Here is a 20,422-nt window from a genome sequence, read left to right as displayed (position 1 = left end):
AAATAATGGCTTGTTCGACTTGAGTAAATATCCCACCGCAAGTTCACTTGAGAATTTAATGAGCATTTTTGTTCGCTTTAAAAGGTTTCGATCCATAGGTTATTTGGATCTTTAACATGTTTCTAGCATGCATATCCATATTTAAAACATGATAGGGTTAGTTAAAAATCTCGTTCTTATCAAATTCGGTTGAACTAGTGGAATTTCCCAAACTTGGGCGACAAAACTTTTGTGTTTGTTTGTGGTGTGTGAATAAATCTTGTTTACATACATTTGTTATTCTTTTTAACTTTTTCCATACATAAACTATTAAATTTTCATTTTGGTGTGATCTATTTGTCTTTATCTTCTTGTTTACGAGAGAATCGGAAAGTGAAAAGTCAAAGTTTTGATTTAAGAAAAAAGTGTACATCTCAAATGGAATGGAAATGCGCAAATGTAGAGAGAGATAATTCCAAAAATTCTATGCAAATTTTAGGTATTGCAAACTCTTTTAGTTTTTATATATATATTTTTGCAATGATCGGGAAAAGGGGGAGGCAGGGAATTTTTCACTGAGTGTTGACTCCAAAACCATAAGTTATTTCTCAAAAAAACATAGCCCGTTAGGCATGATTGACCGATTAATAATGTTAGAAATCATGTGTGATTGTTAGGTCAGCTTTTTGTAAATCGGAAAAATTATGTCTAGTTTGACTCGGGTAAATATCCCATTGCACGTTCACTTGAGAATATAAAGAAGATTTGATGTTCGTTTCCACAGGTTTGGATCCATATGGCATTTTCATGTTTAACATGTTTCAAGATTACATATCCAAATTTAAAACATGTTAGGATCAGTTAGAAATCTCTTTCTTATTAAATTCAATGACATTAGGGTTGAACTAGTGGAATTTTCCATACTATGACAACAAAACTTTAGTTTTCGTTTGTGGTGTGTGAATAAATTTTCTTTACTTGTATTTGTTATTTTTTTTAATTTTTTCCATACATAAACTCTAAAATTTTCATTTTGTTGTGATCTATTTGCTTTTATCTTCTAGTTTACAACAGAATCAAAAAGTGAAAACTCCAAGTTTTGATTTTAGAAAAAAAGTGCACATGTAAAATGGAATGAAAGTACACAAATGTAGAGAGAGTTAATTCCAAAAAATGTCAGTAACTTTTTGGGATTGCAAACTCTTTTAGTTTTTATATATTAAGTTTTGTAATGATCTATAAAAGGGGAGGCGGGGGATTTTTAACTGAGTGTTGACCCCAATCCATAAGTCATTTCTTTAAAAAACATAGCCCATTACACATGATTGACCGATAAATCACTTTACAAATCATCTGTGATTGTTAGATCAGCTTTTTTTAAATGGGCAAAAGAATGACATGTTTGACTCGGGTAAATATCCCACTGCAAGTTCACTTGAGAATTTAATGAGCATTTGTTGTTCGCTTTACAAGGTTTGGATCCATAGGCCATTTGCATCTTTAACATGTTTCAAGCATGCATATCCATAGTTAAAACATGTTAGGATCAGTTAGAAATCTCTTTCTTATCAAATTCCAAGCCATTTGGGTTGAGCAAGTGGAATTTCCCAAACTTTGACAATAAAACTTTTGCGTTCATTTATGGTGTGTGAATAAATTTTCTTAACTTATATTTGTTATTATTTTTAATGTTTCCCATATATATACTCCAAAACTTCCATTTTGTTGTGATCTATTTGCCTTTATCTTCTTGTTTACAAGAGAATCAAAAAGTGAAAACTCAAAAGTGTTTATTTAAGAAAAAAGTTTACATCTAAAAGGGAATGGAAATGCACAAATATAGGGAGAGATTATTCCAAAAAGTCTCGGGAACTTTTTGGAATTGCAAACTCTTTTAGTTTTTATATATTTGGTTTTGCAATGATCGGGAAAAGGGGGAGGCGGGGGATTTTTAACTGAGTGTTGACTCCCAATCCATAAGTCATTTCTTTTAAAAACATTGCCCGTTACATGTGATTGATCGATAAATCATTTTACAAATCATCTGTGATGGTTACATCAGCTTTATGTAAATGGGCAAATTAATGGCTTGTTTAACTTGGGTAAATATCCCACCGCTACTTCACTTAAGAATTTGATGAGCATTTGTTGTTCGCTTTAAAAAGTTTGGATCCTTAGAGCATTTAAATCTTTGACATGTTTAAAACATGCATATCCATATTTAAAACATGGTAGGATCAGTTAGAAATCTCTTTCTTATCAAATTCCAAGCCATTAGGGTTGAACTAGTGGAATTTCCCAATCTTGAATAAGAAAACTTTTGTGTTCGTTTGTGGCGTGTGAATATATTTTATTTACTTACATTTTTTATTGTTTTTATTTTTTCCATACATAAACTCTAAAATTTTGACTTTGTTGTGATCTATTTGCCTTTATCTTCATGTTTACGACAGAATCGGAAAGTGAAAACTCAAAATTTTGATTTAATAAAAAAGTGCATATCTAAAATGGAATGGGAATACAAAAATGTAGAGAGAAATAATACCAAAAAGTCTTAGTAACTTTTTGGGATTGCAAACTCTTTTAGTTTTTATATATTTTGTTTTGCAAAGATTTGGAAATGAGGGAGGCGGGGGATATTTTACTGAGTGTTGACTCCTAATCCATAAGTCATTTCTAATGAAAACGTAGCCCGTTATGCATGATTGAATGATAAATCACTTTTCAAATCATCTGTGATTGTTAGGTCAGCTTTTTGCAAATGAGCAAAAGAATGACTCATTTGACTCTGCTAAATATCCCAGCGCGCGTTTACTTGAGTATTTAATGAGCATTTGTTGTTCACTTTAAAAGGTTTGGATCCATAGGGCATTTGCATCTTTAACATGTTTCAAAAAATCCATATCCATATTTAAAGGATCAGTTAGAAATCCCTTTCTTATCAAATTCCAAGCCATTTGGGTTGAATTAGAAGAATTTCCAAAACTTGGACAAAAAAAATTTTGTATACGTTTGTGGTGTGTGAATAAATTTTCTTTAGTTACATTTTTTATTATTTTTAATTTTTTCCATACATATACTCTAAAATTTCCATTTTTTGTGATATATTTGCCTTTATCCTCTAGTTTACCAGAGAATCGAAAAGTGAAAACTCAAAGTTTTGATTTAAGAAAAAAATGTATATCTAAAAGGGAATAGAAATGCACAAAAGTAGAGAAAGATAATTCCAAGAAGTCTCGAGAACTTTTAGGGATTGCAAACTCTTTTAGTTTTTATATATTTGGTTTTGCAATTATCGGGAAAATGGGGAGGCGGGGGATTTTTAACTAAGTGTTGACTCCCAATCCATATGTCATTTCTTACAAAAACATAGCCCGTTACGCATGATTGACCGATTAATCACTTTACAAATCATATGTGATTATTTGGTCAGCTTTTTGTTAATGGTCAAATGAATGACTTGTTTGACTCGGTTAAATATCCCACCGCATGTTCACTGTAGAATTTAATGTGCGTTTGTTGTTTGTTTCAAAAGGTTTGGATCCATAGGGCATTTTCATCTTTAAGATGTTTCAAGCATGCATATCCATATTTAAAACATAATAGGATCTGCTAGAAATCTCTTTCTTATCAAATTCCAAGCCATTAGGGTTGAACTAGTGGAATTTCCCAAACTTGGACAAGAAAACTTTTGTGTTCATTTGTGATGCGTGAATAAATCTTCTTTAATTACATTTTTTAATTTTAAAAAAAAATTCCATACATAAATTCTAAAATTTTCTTTTTTTTGAGATCTATTTGGCTTTATCTTCTTGTTAACAAGAGAATCGGAAAGTGAAAACTGAAAGTTTTGATTTAAGAAAAAAGTGTACATCTAAAATGGAATGGAAATGCACATTTTTAGAGAGAGATAAATCCGAAATGTCTCTATAACTTGTAGGGATTGCAAACTCTTTTAGTTTTTATATATTAGGTTTTGCAATAATTGGGAAAAGGGGGAGGCGGGGAATTTTTAATTGAGTGTTGACACCCAATCCATAAGTAATTTCTTAAAAAAAAAAATAGCCCGTTACGCATGATTGACTGGTCAATTACTTTACAAATCATCTGAGATTGTTAGGTCAGCTTTTTGTAAATGGGCAAAATAATGGGTTCTTTGACTCGGGTAAATATCCCACCGTACATTCACTTGAGAATTTAATGAGCATTTTTTGTTCACTTTTAAAGGTTTGGTTCCAAAGGGCATTTGCATATTTAACATGTTTAAAGCATGCATATCCATTTTTAAAACATGTTAGGATCAGTTAGAAATCTCTTTCTTATCAAATTCCAAGCCATTAGGGTTGAACTAGTGGAATTTCCCAAACTTGGACAGCAAAACTTTGGTGTTCCTTTGTGGTGTGTGAATAAATTTTCTTTACTTGCATTTGTTATTGTTTTTAATTTTTTCCATTCATAATTTCTAAAATTTTCACTTTGTCGACCCTAAACCCTAAGCCCAATCCAAAAGTCATTTCTTAAAAAAACATAGACAATTATACATGATTGACCGATTAATAAATTTACACATCATCTGTGATTGTTAGGTCTGCTCTTTGTAAATAGGCAAAATAATGGCTTGTTTGACTCGGGTATATATCCTACCACAAGTTCACTTGAGAATTTAATGAGCATTTTTTGTTCGCTTCAAAAGGTTTAGTTCCATACTAAATTTGCATGTTTAACATGTTTCAGGCATGCATATCCAAATTTAAAACATTTTAGGATTAGTTAGAAAACTCTTTCTTATCAAATTCCAAGCATTTAGGGTTGAACTTGTGGAATTTCCAAAACTTTGACAACAAAACTTTTCTGTTCGTTTGTGGTGTGTGAATAAATTTTTTTTAAGATACATTTTTTTATGCTTTTAAGTTTTTCCATATATAAAGTCTAAAATTTTCATTTTCTTGTGATCTATTTGCCTTTATCTTCTAGTTTAAGAGAGAATCGGAACATGAAAACTCAAAGTTTTGATTTAAGAAAAGAGTGTACATCTACAATAGAATGAAAATGTACAAATGTAGAGAGAAATAATTCCAAAATGTCTCTGTAACTTTTTGTGATTGCAAACACTTTTAGTTTTTATATATAAGGTTTTGCAATGATATTGAAAAGGGGGAGGCAAGTGATTTTTAACTGAGTGTTGACCCCCAATCCATAAGTCATTTCTTAAAAAACCATAGCCCATTACGCATGATTGAATTATAAATCACTTTGAAAATCATCTATGTTTGTTAGGTCAATTTTTTGTAAATGGGCAAAATAATGGCTTGTTTACCTCCGGTAAATATCCCACCGCACGTTCACTTGAGAATTTAATGAGCAGTTTTTGTTCACTTTAAAGGGTTTGGATCCATAGAGCATTTGCGTCATTAACTTGTTTCAAGCATGCATATCCATATTTAAAAACATGTTAGGTTCAGTTTGAAATCTCTTTCTTATCAAATTCCAAGCCATTAGGGTTGAACTAGTGGAATTTCCCAAACTTGGACAACAAAACTTTTGTGTTCATTTGTGGAGTGTGAATAAATTTTATTTACTTAAATTTGTTATTTTTTAAAAATATTTCCATAGATAAACTCTAAAATTTTCATTTTGTTGTGATTTATTTGCCTTTATCTTCTTGTTTATGAGAGAATCAGAAAGTGAAAAATAAAAGTTTTGATTTAAGAAAAAGTATACATATAAAGTGGAATGGAAATGCACAAATTTAGAGAGAGTTAATTCCAAAAAGTCTCAGTAACTTTTAGGGATTTCAAATTCTTTTAGTTTTTATATATTATGTTTTGCAATGATCGGTAAAATTGGGAGGCGGGTGATTTTAAACTGAGTGTTCACCCCATTTCCATTAGTCTTTTCTAACAAAAACAGAGCCCATTACGCATGATTGACCGATTAATCACTTTACAAATCATCTGTGAGTATTAGGTCACTTTTTTAAATGGGCAAAATAAAGGCTTGTTTGACTCGGGTAAATATTCCACCGCACGTTCACTTGAGAATTTAATGAGAATTTGTTGTTCGCTTAAAAATGTTTGGATCCATAGGGAATTTGCATCGTTAACATGTTTCAATCATGCATATCCATATTTAAAACATGTTAGCATCAGTTAGAAATTTCTTTCTTATCATATTCCAAACCATTAGGGTTGAACTAGTGGAATTTCCCAAACTTGGACAACAAAACTTTTGTGTTCGTTTGTGGTGTGTCAATAAATTTTATTTACTCACATTTGTTATTTTTTGTAATATTTTTTGTAAACATAAACTTTAAAATTATCATTTTGTTCTGATCTAGATGCCTTTATCTTCTTGTTTACGAGAGAATCGGAAAGTGAAAACTCAAAGTTTTTGTTTAAGGAAAACGTCTACATCGGAAATGGATTGGAAATGCACAAATGTAGATAGAGATAATTCCAAAAAGTCTCTTTACTTTTTGGGATTGCAATCTCTTTTAGTTTTTATATACTAGGTCTTGCAATGATCGGGAAAAGGGGGAGGCAGGGGATTTTTAACTGACTATCGACTCCCAATCAACAAGTCATTTCTAAAAAAAATATAGCCCGTTACGCATGATTGACCGATAAATCACTTTACAAATCATCTATGATTGTTAGGTTAGCTTTTTGTAAATGGGCTAAATAATGGTTTGTTTGACTCGGGTAAATATCTCATCGCATGTTCACTTGAGAATTTAATGAGCATTTGTTGTACACTTTAAAAGGTTTGGATCCATAGGGAGTATGCATCTTTAACATGTTTCCAGCATGCAAATCCTTATTTAAAACATGTTAGGATCAGTTAGAAATCTCTTTCTAATCAAATTCCAAGCCATTGGGGTTGAACTAGTGGAATTTCCCAAACTTTGACAACAAAACTTTTGTATTCGTTTGTGGTGTGTGAATAAATCTTCTTTTCTTACATTTTTTATTGTTTTTTATTTTTTCAAAAAACAAACTCCAAAATTTTCCTTTTGTTGTGATCTATTTGCCTTTACCATCTTTTTTACGAGAGAATCGGAAAGTGAAAACTTGAAGTTTTTATTTAAAAAAAGTGTACGTCTAAAATGGAAAGGAAATGCACAAATGTAGAGAGTGATAATTCCAAAAAGTCTATGTAACTTTTAGGGAATGGAAACTCTTTTACTTTATATATATTAGGTTTTGCAATGATCGGTAAAAGGGGGAGGCGGGAGATTTTTAACTGAGTGTTGACTCCCAATCCATAAGTCATTTCTTAAAAAAACATAGCCCGTTACGCATGATTGACTGATGAATCATTTTACAAATCATCTGTTATTGTTAGGTCAGCATTTTTTAAAGGTCAAAATAATGGCTTGTTTGACTCGGGTAAATATCCCACCACACATTCACTTGAGAATATAATGAGAAGTTGTTGTTCGCTTTAAAAGGTTTGGATCCATAGAGCATTTTCATTTTTAACATGTTTAAAGCATGCATATCCATATTTAAAACATGTTAGGATCAGTCAGAATTCTGTTTCTTATCAAATTCCAAGCCATTAGGATTGAACAAGTGCAATTTCCCAAACTAGGACAACAAAACTTTGTGTTCGTTTATGGTGTGTGAATAAATTTTCTTTAACTACATTTGTTATTATTTTTAATTTTTTCCATACATAAACTCTAAAAATTTCACTTTGTTGTGATCTGTTTGCCTTTATCTTCTTGTTTACGAGAGAATAAGAAAGCGAAAACTCAAAGTTTTGATTTAAGAACAAAGTGTACATGTAAAATGGAATGGAAATGCACAAATGTAGAGAGAGAGAATTCCAAAAAGTCTCAGTAACTTTTAAGGATTGCAAAATCTTTTAGTTTTATATATTTGGTTTTGTAATGATCGAGAAAAGGGGAGGGCGGGGATTTTCAACTGAGTGTTGACTCCCAATCCATAAGTCAATAACGTTAAAAATCATCTGTGATTGTTAGGTCAGCTTTTTTTAAATGGGCAAAATAATGGCTTGTTTCACTCGGGTAAATTTCCCATCGCACGTTCACATGAGAATTTAATTAGCATTTGTTGTTCGCTTCAAAAGGTTTGGATCCATACAAAATTTGCATGTTTAACATGTTTAAAGCATGCAGATTCAAATTTATAACATGTTAGGATCTTTTAGAAATCTCTTTCTTATCAAATTCCAAGTCATTAGGGTTGAACTAGTGGAATTTCAAACTTGGAGAAAAAAACTTTTGTGTTCGTTTGTGGTGTGTGAATAAATTTTCTTTACTTACATTTGTTATTTTTTAAAATTCTTTTCATACATAAACTCTAAAATTTTCATTTTGTTGTTATCCATTTGCCTTTATGTTCTAGTTTACAAGAGAATCGGAAAGTGAAAACTCAAAGTTTTGATTTAAGAAAAATGTGTACATCTAAAATGGAATGGAAATACACAAATGTCGAGAGAAATAATTCCAAAAAGTATGTAAATTTTTTGGATTGAAAACTCTTTTAGTTTTTATATATTAGGTTTTGCAATGATCTGGAAAAGGAGGAGGTGGGGGAATATTAACTGAGGGTTGACTCCCAATCCATAAGTCATTTCTTACAAAAACATAGCCCGCTACGCATGATTGATAGATAAATAACTTTACAAATCATCATTGATTGTTAGGTGAGCGTTTTTAAATGGGAAAAATAATGGCTTGTTTAACTCTGGTAAATATCCCACTGCAAGTTCAGTTGAGAATTTAATGACGATTTGTTGTTCGCTTTAAAAGGTTTGGATCCATAGGGCATTTGCATCTTTAACATGTTTCAAGCATGCATATCCATATTTAAAACATGTTAGGATCAGTTTGAAATCTCTTTCTTATCAAATTCCTAGCCATTAGGGTTGAATTAGTGGAATTTCCCAGACTTGGACAAGAAAACTTTTGTGTTCGTTTGTGGTGTGTGAATAAATTTTCTTTAATTATATTTGTTATTGTTTTTAATTTTTTCGACATGTAAACTCTAAAATTTTCATTTTGTTATAATCTATTTGGCTTTTATCTTCTTGTTAATGAGAGAATTGGAAAGTGATAACTGAAAGTTTTGATTTAAGAAAAAAGTGTACATTTTAAATGGAATGGAAATGCACAAATGTAGATAGAGATAATTCCAAAAAGTCTCAGTAGCTTTTAGGTATTGCAAACTCTTTTTGTTTTTATATTTTAGGTTTTGTAATGATCGGGAAAAGGGGGAGGCGGGGATTTTTAACTGGGTATTGACTCCCAATCCATAAGATATTTCTTAACAAAAAATAGTTTGTTATACATGATTGACCGATTAATCACTTTACAAATTATCTATGATTGTTAGGTCAGATTTTTTTAAATGGTCAAAATAATGGCTTGCTTGTCTCTGGTAAATATCCCACTGCACGTTCACTTGAGAATTTAATGAGCATTTGTTGTTCACTTCAAAAGGTTTAGATCCATAGGGCATTTTCATCTTGAACATGTTTCAAGCGTGCCTATCCATATTTGAAACATGTTAGGATAAGATAGAAATCTCTTTCTTATCAAATTCCAAGCCATTAGGGGTTAGCTCGTGGAATTTCCCAAACTTGGACAACAAAATTTTTGTGTCAGTTTGTGGTGTGTGAATAAATTTTGTTCAATTACTTTTGTTATTGTTTTTAACTTCTTCCATACATAAACTCTAAAATTTCCATTTTGTTGTGATCTATTTGCCTTTATCTTCTTGTTTACGAGAGAATTGGATGGTGAAAACTTAAAGTTTTGATTTAAGAAAAAAGTGTACATCTAAAATGGAATGGAATTTCACAAATGTAGAGAGCGATAATTAAAAAAAGTCTTGGGAACTTTTATGGATTTCAAATTCTTTTAGTTTTTATATATTAGGTTTTGCAATAATCGGGAAAAGGGGGAGGCGGGAGATTTTTAATTTATTGTTGCCTCCCATTGCATAAGTCATTTCTAAGAAAACATAGCCCATTACGCATGATTGACCTATAAATCACTTTACAAATCATCTGTGAATGTTAGGTTAGTTTTTTTTAAATGGGCAAAATAATGGCTTGTTTGACTCGGGTAAATATCCCACCGCACGTTCACTTGAAAATTTAATGAGAATTTGTTGTTCGCGCTAAAAGGTTTGGATCCATAGGGCATTTGCATCTTTAAAATGTTTAAAGAATGCATATCCATATTTAAATCATGTTAGGATCAGGTAGAAATCTCTTTCTTATCAAATTCCAAGCCATTAGGGTTGAACTAGTGGAATTTCCCAATCTTGGACAACAAAACTTTCGTGTTCATTTGTGGTGTGTGAATAAATTTTGTTCACTTACATTTGTTATTTTTTTTAAAAATTTTTCCATACTTAAACTAGAAAATTTTCAATTTTTGTCATCTTTTTGCCTTTATCTTCTTGTTTACCAGAGAATCGAAAACTGAAAACTCAAATTTTTGATTTATGAAAAAAGTGTACATCTAAATTGGACTGGAAATGTACAAATGTGGAGAGAGATAATTCAAAAAAGTCTCTATAACTTTTAGGGATTGCAAACTCTTTTAGTTTTTATATTTTAGGTTTTGCAATGATCGAAAAAGGGGGAGGCGTTGAATTTTTAACTTTGTGTGGACTCCCAATCCATAAGTCTTTTCTTACAAAAATATAACCCGTTACACATGATTGAATGATTAATCACTTTACAAAACATCTATGATTGTTAGGTCAGATTTTTGTAAATGGGCAAAATAATGGTTTGTTTGACTCGAGTAAATATCCCACAGCACGATCACTTGAGAATTTAATGATGCTTGTTGTTTGCTTCAAAAGGTTTGGATCCATTGGGAATTTCCATCTTTAACATGTTTCATGCATGCATATCAATATTTAAAACATGGTAGGATCAGTTAGAAATCTCTTTCTTATCAAATTCCAAGCCATTAGGGTTGAACTAGTGGAATTTCCCAAACTTGGACAACAAAACTTTTGTGTTCGTTTGTGGGGTGTGCATAAATCTTCTTTGCTTACATTTTGTTGGAAAATAAGATCAAACTCAAACGACCAAGGAAGGCCCACATATGTAAGATTAATATAAGATGGGCCAGATGACCAAGGAAGGCCCACAAGATGGGCCCAAACCCATAAGAAGTAGGACCCACAATGATTACCAAGAGTTGGCATCCTTATCGCATCAGTTGAAAGATCAAGAAGGACTCACAAAAGTATCTTTATCTTAGTGTCATGACCAAGAAGATTTTTAGTTTAAGTTATATTTGTCTTTTCTCAATATTGAGTTACCTAATTATGTTAGGACTTACCTTAAGTGTTAGAGTTTGGGTGTAATTGGGACAAGGGTAGTTTTATTGTAATTGGACTCTACTACCTTCCTCTATTATAAATAGAGGTTCATGTACTCTGATTACAACAAGTTATTTATATCAATGAAGTATTTCATTTTTTCATAAATTCAACATGGTATCAAAGCAGGTTCTGTGAGTTGACTTGGTCAACTCACGGAGGTAATGTGATCCTTTTCCCTAGGTCTAGGTTCGTAGTTATTTTTTAACCTCTATATGTAGTTTTTCATATTATATATTATATATTTACGGAAAGATATTTGAGTCTAATTTCCAAAGAAACCCTATTTGTTCAAATCAGATTTATGAGAGATATTGATATTTGAATGAGTGTAGATCAGATTGCAGAAAGGTTCGAGTTGCAGCAAAAATCATCCGATTCTGAGGTATTTTTTGCTATCAGGAACTAGACTTTATAAGGAGAAATATATATCAAAATAAATATCTGTAAGAATATTCTTTTACATATTCAACAAATTTTTTATCTGAGTTATCTACAAAGAGAAATTGATATTTGAAGTAGCAAAAGTCAGATTGAAAAAGAGGTTCAAGTGCCAACACAAAGCTGCAAATTGCAAGGTATTTTATGCTATCTAGAAAGAGACTTTATATGGAGAATTATATATCAAATGAAAGATAAGTAAGTCCATTTTCTTACCTATTCAACCAATTCTCGTTATGATTTTTTTTATAAAAAGATATTGCTCTTGGAAGAGTTGATGGCCATTCTGGAAAAAAGGAGAAACCAGACTTAGTTCGGCCTGATGATAGAGACCGAAATCTATCAGTTTATTTATCTTATAATAATTATATTTTGTGAAGATATGTTATACTTGGTTGAAATATATTTAAGTCTAGTTTCATATGAAGAAAATTTCATGTCAATCTGATCTATATTTAAAGATATATTCGCATTGGAAGAATCAAAGGTCATGTTGGTATTCTGTTGTATTGAAAATTCCGAATTTATGCCCTTTGTTTTGCATCACTTTTTGAGTTGATATATCAGAAAATATCTCACTTCTCCCATGTTTGAAGAATTATTTATAAATCTTTGTTATTTGGGCTTATGGCTACATCTATGATATGTGGGATCACTGTCATTACCACCCAGCTTGATGGGGAGAAGTAGAAGAAGTACAAGAAAGAGGTAGTTTATTTCATATGTTGTCAATAAGTTTATGTGACAAAAATATTCAAGAAAGGGGGAGCACAAAAGATGAAGCTTGTGCATCAAAGAAGAAATTTTTCTATCGGATTATTTCATGGGTTCTGGTTTATGTTATATGTGATGGAAGATGGTCGTGTTATATTCACATGCATCTATTATGTCTCTTTGGGGACATTATTATTGAATAAGAGGTGACCTCATGTCATCATTTATTTTATCCCCCAAAAAAGATCAAAATTGTTTGTGGTTGGGAGTCCACAACGGAGGAACTTCATCCCCGTCAAGAAGATGAAAAATTATTTTTGGTTGGGAGTCAACGACGGAGGAACTTCATCCCCATCAAAAGAGATGGAAATTATTTGTGGTTGGAAGTCCATGACGGAGGAACTTCATCCCCGTCAAAAATATGACAATTATTTGGGGTTGGGAATCCACAACGGAGGAACTTCATCCCCGTCAAAAAGTTGAAAATTATTTGTGGCTAGAAGTCCATGACGGAGGAACTTATGATTACATCTAAGTTATCCTCCCCCCCCCCCCCCCCCCCCCGTAATGGATTTTATGTCTCCTACCACTTGAGAGTCGTTGTCCTGTGGAGGGACATGGTGGAGGACACTTTAGAGCAATGCCGATAGACACACTACTGATAGCAGTGGAGTGTGCCCTACATCCAGCACTAAGACTGGAGTATGAAGCAATGACTTACCGGCTAGGAGTGATTTTTACTCTCACTTATAATGCCGCAGGGACTCATGGAAGGATGCAAAAGTGTGAGGGGGAATGTTGGAAGATGTGCCATTTTATAAAAAAATATTTTATACATCATTTACAACAAGGTGGGAGTTCATGTTGTTCTCTCACCCCCAGTTAGAGGGGGAGTGTTGGAAGATAAGATCAAGCCCAAATGACCAAAGAAGGCCCACATATGTAAGATTATTATAAGATGTTCCACATGACCAAGGAAGGCCCACAAGATGGGCCCAAGCCCATAAGAAGTAGGACCCACAATGGTTACCAAGAGTTGTCATCCTTATCACATCAGTTGGAAGATCAAGAAGGACTCACAAAAGTATCTTTATCTTAGGGTCCCGACCAAGAAGAGTTTTAGTTTATGTTATATTTGTCTCTTATCAATATTGAGTTACCTAATTATGTTAGGACTTACCTTAAGTGTTAGAGTCTGGGTATAATTGGGACAAGGGTAGTTTTATTGTAATTGGACTCAACAATGAAGGTAGTAACCTTCCTCTAATATAAATACAGGTTCATGTACTCTGATTACAACAAGTTATTGATGTCAATGAAGTATTTCACTTTTTCATAAATTCAACACATTTGTTATTGTTTTTATTTTTTCCATACATAAACTCTAAAATTTTCATTTTGTTGTGATCTATTTGCCTTTATCTTCTTGTTTACAAGAGGATCGGATAAAGTGAAAACTCAAAGTTTTTATTTAAGAAAAAAGTGTACATCTAAAATGGAATGGAAATGCACGAATGTAGAGGGAGATAATTCCAAAAAGTCTTTGTAACTTTTAAGGATTGCAAAATATTTTAGTTTTTATATATTAGGTTTTGCAATGAACAGGAAAAGGGGGAGGTGGGAGATTTTTAACTGAGGGTTGACTCTCAATCCATAAGTCATTTCTTATAAAAACATAGCCCGTTACACATGATTGACCGATCAATCACTTTACTAATCATCTGTGATTGTTAGGTCAACTTTTTTGAAAATGGGGAAATTAATGGCTTGTTTGACTTGAGTAAATATTCCACCGCACCATCACTTGAGAATTTAATGAGCATTTGTTGTTCGTTTTAAAAGGTTTGGATCCATCAAGCATTTTCATCTTTAACATGTTTCAAGCATGCATATCCATATTGAAAACATGTTAGGATCAGTTAGAAATGTCTTTCTAATAAAATTCCAAGCCAATAGGGTTGAACTAGTGGAATTTCCCAAACTTGGACAAAAAAACTTTTGTGTCCGTTTGTGGTGTGTGAAAAAAATTTCTTAACTTAGATTTGTTATTGTTTTTAACTTTTTCCATACATAAACTATAAAATTTTCACTATGTTGTGATCATTTTGCCTTTATCTTCTTGTTTACGAGAGAATCGGAAAGTGAAAACTCAAAGTTTTGATTTAAGAAAAAAGTGTACGTCTAAAATGGAATGGAAATGCACAAATGTAGAGAGAGATAATTCCAAAAAGTCTCAGTAACTTTTAGGGATTGCAAACTCTTTTAGTTTTTATATATTAGGCTTCACAATCATGGGGAAAAGGGGGAGTGAAGGGATTTTTAACTGAGTGTTGACTCCCAATCCATATGTTATTTCTTAAACAAACATAGTCTGTTAGGCATGATTGACCGATTAATAATGATACAAATCATATGTGATTGTTAGGTTAGATTTTTATGAATGGGCAAAATAATGTCTTGTTTGACTCAGGTAAATATCCCACCGCACGTTTACTTGAGAATTTAATGAGCATTTGGTGTTCGCTTCAAAAGGTGTGGATCAGTACGGCATTTGCATGTTTAACATGTATCAAACATGCATATCAAAATTTAAAACATGTTAGGATTAGTTCAAAATCTGTTTTTTATCAAATTCCAAGCCATTGGGTTGAACTAGTGGAATTTCCCAAACTTGGACAACAAAACTTTTGTGTTCATTAGTGGTGTGTGAATAAATTTTCTTTACCTACATTTGTTATTTTTTTAAATTTTTTCCCTACATGTACTCTAAAATTTCCAATTTGTTGTGATCTATTTGCCTTTTTCTTCTTGTTTACGAGAGAATCAGAAAGTGAAAATTCAATGTTTTAATTTAAGAAAAAAGTGAACATCTAAAATGGAATGGAAATGCACAAATGTGGAGAGAGATAATTCCAAGAAATCACGAGAACTTTTAGGGATTGCAAGCTCTTTTATTTTTTATATATTTTGTTTTACAATGATTAGGAAAAGGGGGAGGCGGGGGATTTTAAACTGAGTGTTGCCACCCAATCCATAAGTCATTTATGGTTTTTTTAAATCACTTTACAAATCATCTGTGATTGTTAGGTCAGGTTTTTGTAAATGGGCAAAATAATGACTTGTGTGACTCCGGTAAATATCCCACCGCACGTTAACTTGAGAATTGAATGAGCTTTTGTTGATCGCTTTAAAAGGTTTGGATACATAGGGCATTTGCATCTTTAACATGTTTAAAGCATGCATATCCATATATAAAACATGATAGGATCTGTTAGAAATCTCTTTTCTATCAAATTCCAAGCCATTAGGGTTGAACTAGTGGAATTTCCAGATCTTGGATAAACAAACTTTTGTGTTCGTTTGTGGTGTGTGAATAAATTTTCTTTACTTACATTTGTTATCGTTTTAAAGTTTTTCCATACATAAAATCTAAAATTTTCATTTTTTTGTGATCTATTTCCCTTTATCTTCTTGTTTACGAGAGATTCGGGAAGTGAAAACGCAAAGTTTTGATTTAAGAAAAAAATGTACCTCTAAAATGGAATGGAAATGCACAAATGTAGAGAGATTTAATTCAAAAAATACTCAGTAACTATTAGGGATTGCAAACTCTTTTAGTTTTTATATATTAGATTTTTCAATGATAGGGAAAAGGGGGAGGTTGGGGATTTTTAACTGAGTGTTGACTCCCAATCCATTAGTCATTTCTTACAAAATATAGCCGGTTAAGCATGATTGATCGATTAATCACTTTAGAAAACATATGTGATTGTTAGGACAACTTTTTTTAAATGGGCAAAATAAAGGCTTGTTTGACTCGGGTAAATATCCCACCGCACATTTAATTGAGAATTTAATGAGCATTTTTTGTTCTCTTCAAAAGGTTTGGATCCATAGGGCATTTGCATCTTTAACATGTTTTAAGCATGCATATCCATATTTAAAACATGTTAGGATCAATTAGAATCTCTTTCTTATCACATTCCAAGCCACTAGGGTTGCACTAGTGGAATTTCCCAAACATGGACAAAAAAAATTTTGTATTCATTTGTTGTGTGTGAATAAATTTTTTTTACTTACATTTGTTATTGTTTTTAATTTTTTCCATACAAGAACTCTAAAATTTTTATTTTTTTGTGATCTATTTGCCTTTATCTTCATGTTTATGAGATAATCGGAAAGTGAATACTCAAAGTTTTGATTTAAGAAAAAAGTGTACATCTAAAATGGAATGGAAATGCACGAATTTAGGGAGAGATAATTCCAAAAAGTCTCTGTAACATTTTGGGATTGCAAACTCTTTTAGTTTTTACATATTAGGTTTTGCAATGATCGGGAAAAGGGGGAGGCGGGGGAATTTTAACTGAGTGTTGACTCCCAATCCATAAGTCATTTCTTATAAAAAACATAGCCCTTTACTCATGATTGACCGATAAATCACTTTAAAAATCAAATGTGATTGTTAGGTTAAGCTTTTTGTAAATGGGCAAAATAATGGCTTGTTTTCTCTGGTAAATACCCCATCACTTGTTCACTTGAGAATTTAATGAGAATTTTTTGTTCGCTTTAAAAGGTTTTAATCCATAGGGCATTTGCATGTTTAACATATTTCAAGCATGCACATCCATATTTAAAACATGTTAGGATCAGTTAGGAATCTCTTTCTTATGAAATTGCAAGCCATTAGGATTGAACTAGGTGCTTTTCGCAATGTAGGACAAAAAAACTTTTGTGTTCGTTTGTGGTGTGTGAATAAATTTTCTTTCCTTAAATTTTTTATTTTTTAAATTTTTTTCTATACATAAGCTCTAACATTTTCATTTTCTCGTGATCTATTTGCCTTTATCTTCTAGTTTAAGAGAGAATCGAAAAGTGAAAAGTCAAAGTTTTGATTTAAGAAAAAATTGTAAATCTAAAATGGATTGGAAATGCACAAATGTAGAAACAAATAATTCCAAAAAGTCTTTGTAACTTTTTGGGATTGCAAACTCTTTTAGTTTTTATATATTAGGTTTTGTAATGATTTGAAAAAGGGCGAGGCGGGGGATTTTTAACTGAGTGTTGACTACCTATCCATAAGTAATTTTTTACAAAAACATAGCCCGTTATGCATGATTGACCGATAAATCGTTACAAATCATCTGTGATTGTTACATAAGCTTTTTGTAAATGGGTAAAATAATGGCTTGTTTGCCTCGGGTAAATGTCCCACTGCACGTTCACTTGAGAATTTAACGAGCATTTGTTGTTCACTTTCAAAGGTTGTGATCCATAACACATTGACATCATTAACATGTTTCAAGCATGCATATCCATACTTAAAACATGTTAGGATCAGTTAGTAATCTCTTTCTTATCAAATTCCAAGCCATTTGGGTTGAACTAGTGGAATTTCCCAAACTTGGACAACAAAACTTTTGTGTCCAGTTCTGGTGTGTGAATAAATTTTCTTTACTTACATTTGTTATTGTTTTTAATTTTTTTTTCATACATATACTCTAAAATTTCCATTTTGTTGTGATCTATTTGCCTTTATCTTCTTGTTTACGAGAGAATCAGAAAGTGAAAACTCAAAGTTTTGATTTAAGAAAAACGTGTACATCTAAAATGGAATGGAAATGCACAAATGTAGAGAGAGATAATTCCAAGAAATCGTGGGAACTTTTAGGGATTGCAAACTCTTTTAGTTTTTATATATTTGGTTTTGCAATGATCGAGAAAAGGGGGATGCGGGGGATTTTTAACTGAGTGTTGCCTCCCAATCCATAAGTCATTTCTTACAAAAACATAGCCCGTTACGCATGATTGATCGATAAATAATTTTACAAATCAGTTGTGATTGTTAGGTCAACTTTTTGTAAATGGGCAAAATAATGGCTTGTTTTACTCAGGTACACATTCACTTGATAATTTAATGAGCATTTGTTGTTCGCTTTAAAAGGTTTGAATCTATAGGGAATTTGCATCTTTAACATGTTTAAAGCATGCATATCCATATTTAAAACATGATAGGATCTATTTGAAATCGTTTTTTTTTATCAAATTCCAAGCCATTAGGGTTGAACTAGTGGAATTTCCCAATCTTGAACAACCAAACTTTTATGTTCATTTGTGGTGTGTGAATAAATTTTCTTTACTTAAATATTTTATTGTTTTTAATTTTTTCCATACATAAACTCTAAAATTTTCATTTTGTTGTGATCTATTTGCCTTGATCTTCTTGTTTACGAGAGAATTGGAAAGTGAAAACTCAAAGTTTCGATTTAATAAAAAAGTGTAAATCTAAAATGGAATGGAAACTTTTAGGGATTGTGTTGAATTTATGGAAAAGTGAAATACTTCATTGACATCAATAACTTGTTGTAATCAGAGTACATTAATCTCTATTTATAATAGAGGAAGGTAGTAGAGTCCAATTACAATAAAACTTCCCTTGTCCTAATTACACCCAAACTCTAACACTGAAGGTATGTCCTAACATAATTAGGTAACTCAATATTGATAAAAGACAAATATAACTTAAACTAAAAATCTTCTTGGTCGTGACCCTATGATAAAGATACTTTTGTGAGTCTTTGTTCTTCCAACTGATGTGATAAGGATACTAGCTCTTGGTAATCATTGTGGGTCCTACTTCTTATGGGCTTGGGCCCATTTTGTGGGCCTTCCTTGGTTGTTTGGGCTTGATCTTATCTTCCAACACTCCCCCTCAAGCTGGGGGGAGAGAACAACATGAACTCCCAGCTTGCTGCAAATGTTGTATAATATATTTTTGTATAATATGACATATCTTCCAATGCCTTCATCTTCCAACATTCCCCTTCTCACTGTTGCCAGTAAGCCATTGCTTCATAGCCGGTAAGCCATTGCTTCATACTCCAGTCTTAATGCTGGATGTAGGGCACACTCCACTACTATCAGTAGTGTGTCTACCGGCATTGCTCTGAAGTGTCCACCACCGTATCCCTCCACAAGACAACGACACTCAAGTTGTAAGAGACATAAAAGTCATTATAGGGGGGAGGATAACATAGATGTAATCATATGTTCCTCCATCATGGACTTCCAACCACAAATAATTTTCATCTTTTTGACGGGGTTGAAGTTTCTCCATCATAGACTTCCAACCACAAATAATTTTCATCTTTTTGATGGGGATGAAGGTCCTCCGTCGTGGACTCCCAACCACAAATAATTTTCATCTTTTTGATGGGGATGAAGTAAATGATGACATGAGGCCACCTCTTATTCAATAATAATGTCCCCAAAGAGATATAATAGTTGCAGCTGAATATAACACGACCATCTTCCAACACATATAACACGAACCAAATAGTAAACTTTGTCAAAGAACCCATGAAATAATCCGATATAAATATTTCTTATTTGATGCACAAGCTTCATCTTTTGTGCTCCCCCTTTCTTGCATATTTTGGTCAAATAAACTTATCCACAACATAAGGAATAAAATACCTCTTTCTTGTTCTTCTTCTAGTTCTCCCGCTCAAGCTGGGAGGTAATGGTAGTGATCCCAGCTTGAACCTAATATCATAGATGTAGCAATAAGACAAAATAATAGAGATGTATAAATAAGCCCTCAAACCAGGGAGAAGTGAGATATTTTCCTGATATATCAACTGAAAAAGTGACACAAAATATTGGGCATACTTTTTGATTTTTCAATACAACAGAATACCAGCATGACCTTTGATTTTTCCAATGCGAATATTTATTTAAATATAGATCAGATTGACATGAAATTTTCTTTTTCTGAAACTAGAATTAAATATATTTCATCCAAGTATAACATATCTTCACACAATATAATTATCATAAGCTAAATAATCTGATAGATTTCGGTCTCTGTCTTCTGGCTGGACTAAGTACTGTTTCTCCTTTTTTCTAGAATGACT

Source organism: Aristolochia californica, unplaced genomic scaffold (assembly GCF_029961685.1).
Source record: "Aristolochia californica isolate CCGP_79_NKW_82.1479 unplaced genomic scaffold, dmAriCali1.0.hap1 SCAF_4, whole genome shotgun sequence".
Classification (NCBI taxonomy): Eukaryota; Viridiplantae; Streptophyta; class Magnoliopsida; order Piperales; family Aristolochiaceae; genus Aristolochia; species Aristolochia californica.
The sequence above is the reverse complement of the archived record's forward strand: the minus strand, read 5'-3'. Positions refer to the sequence as shown.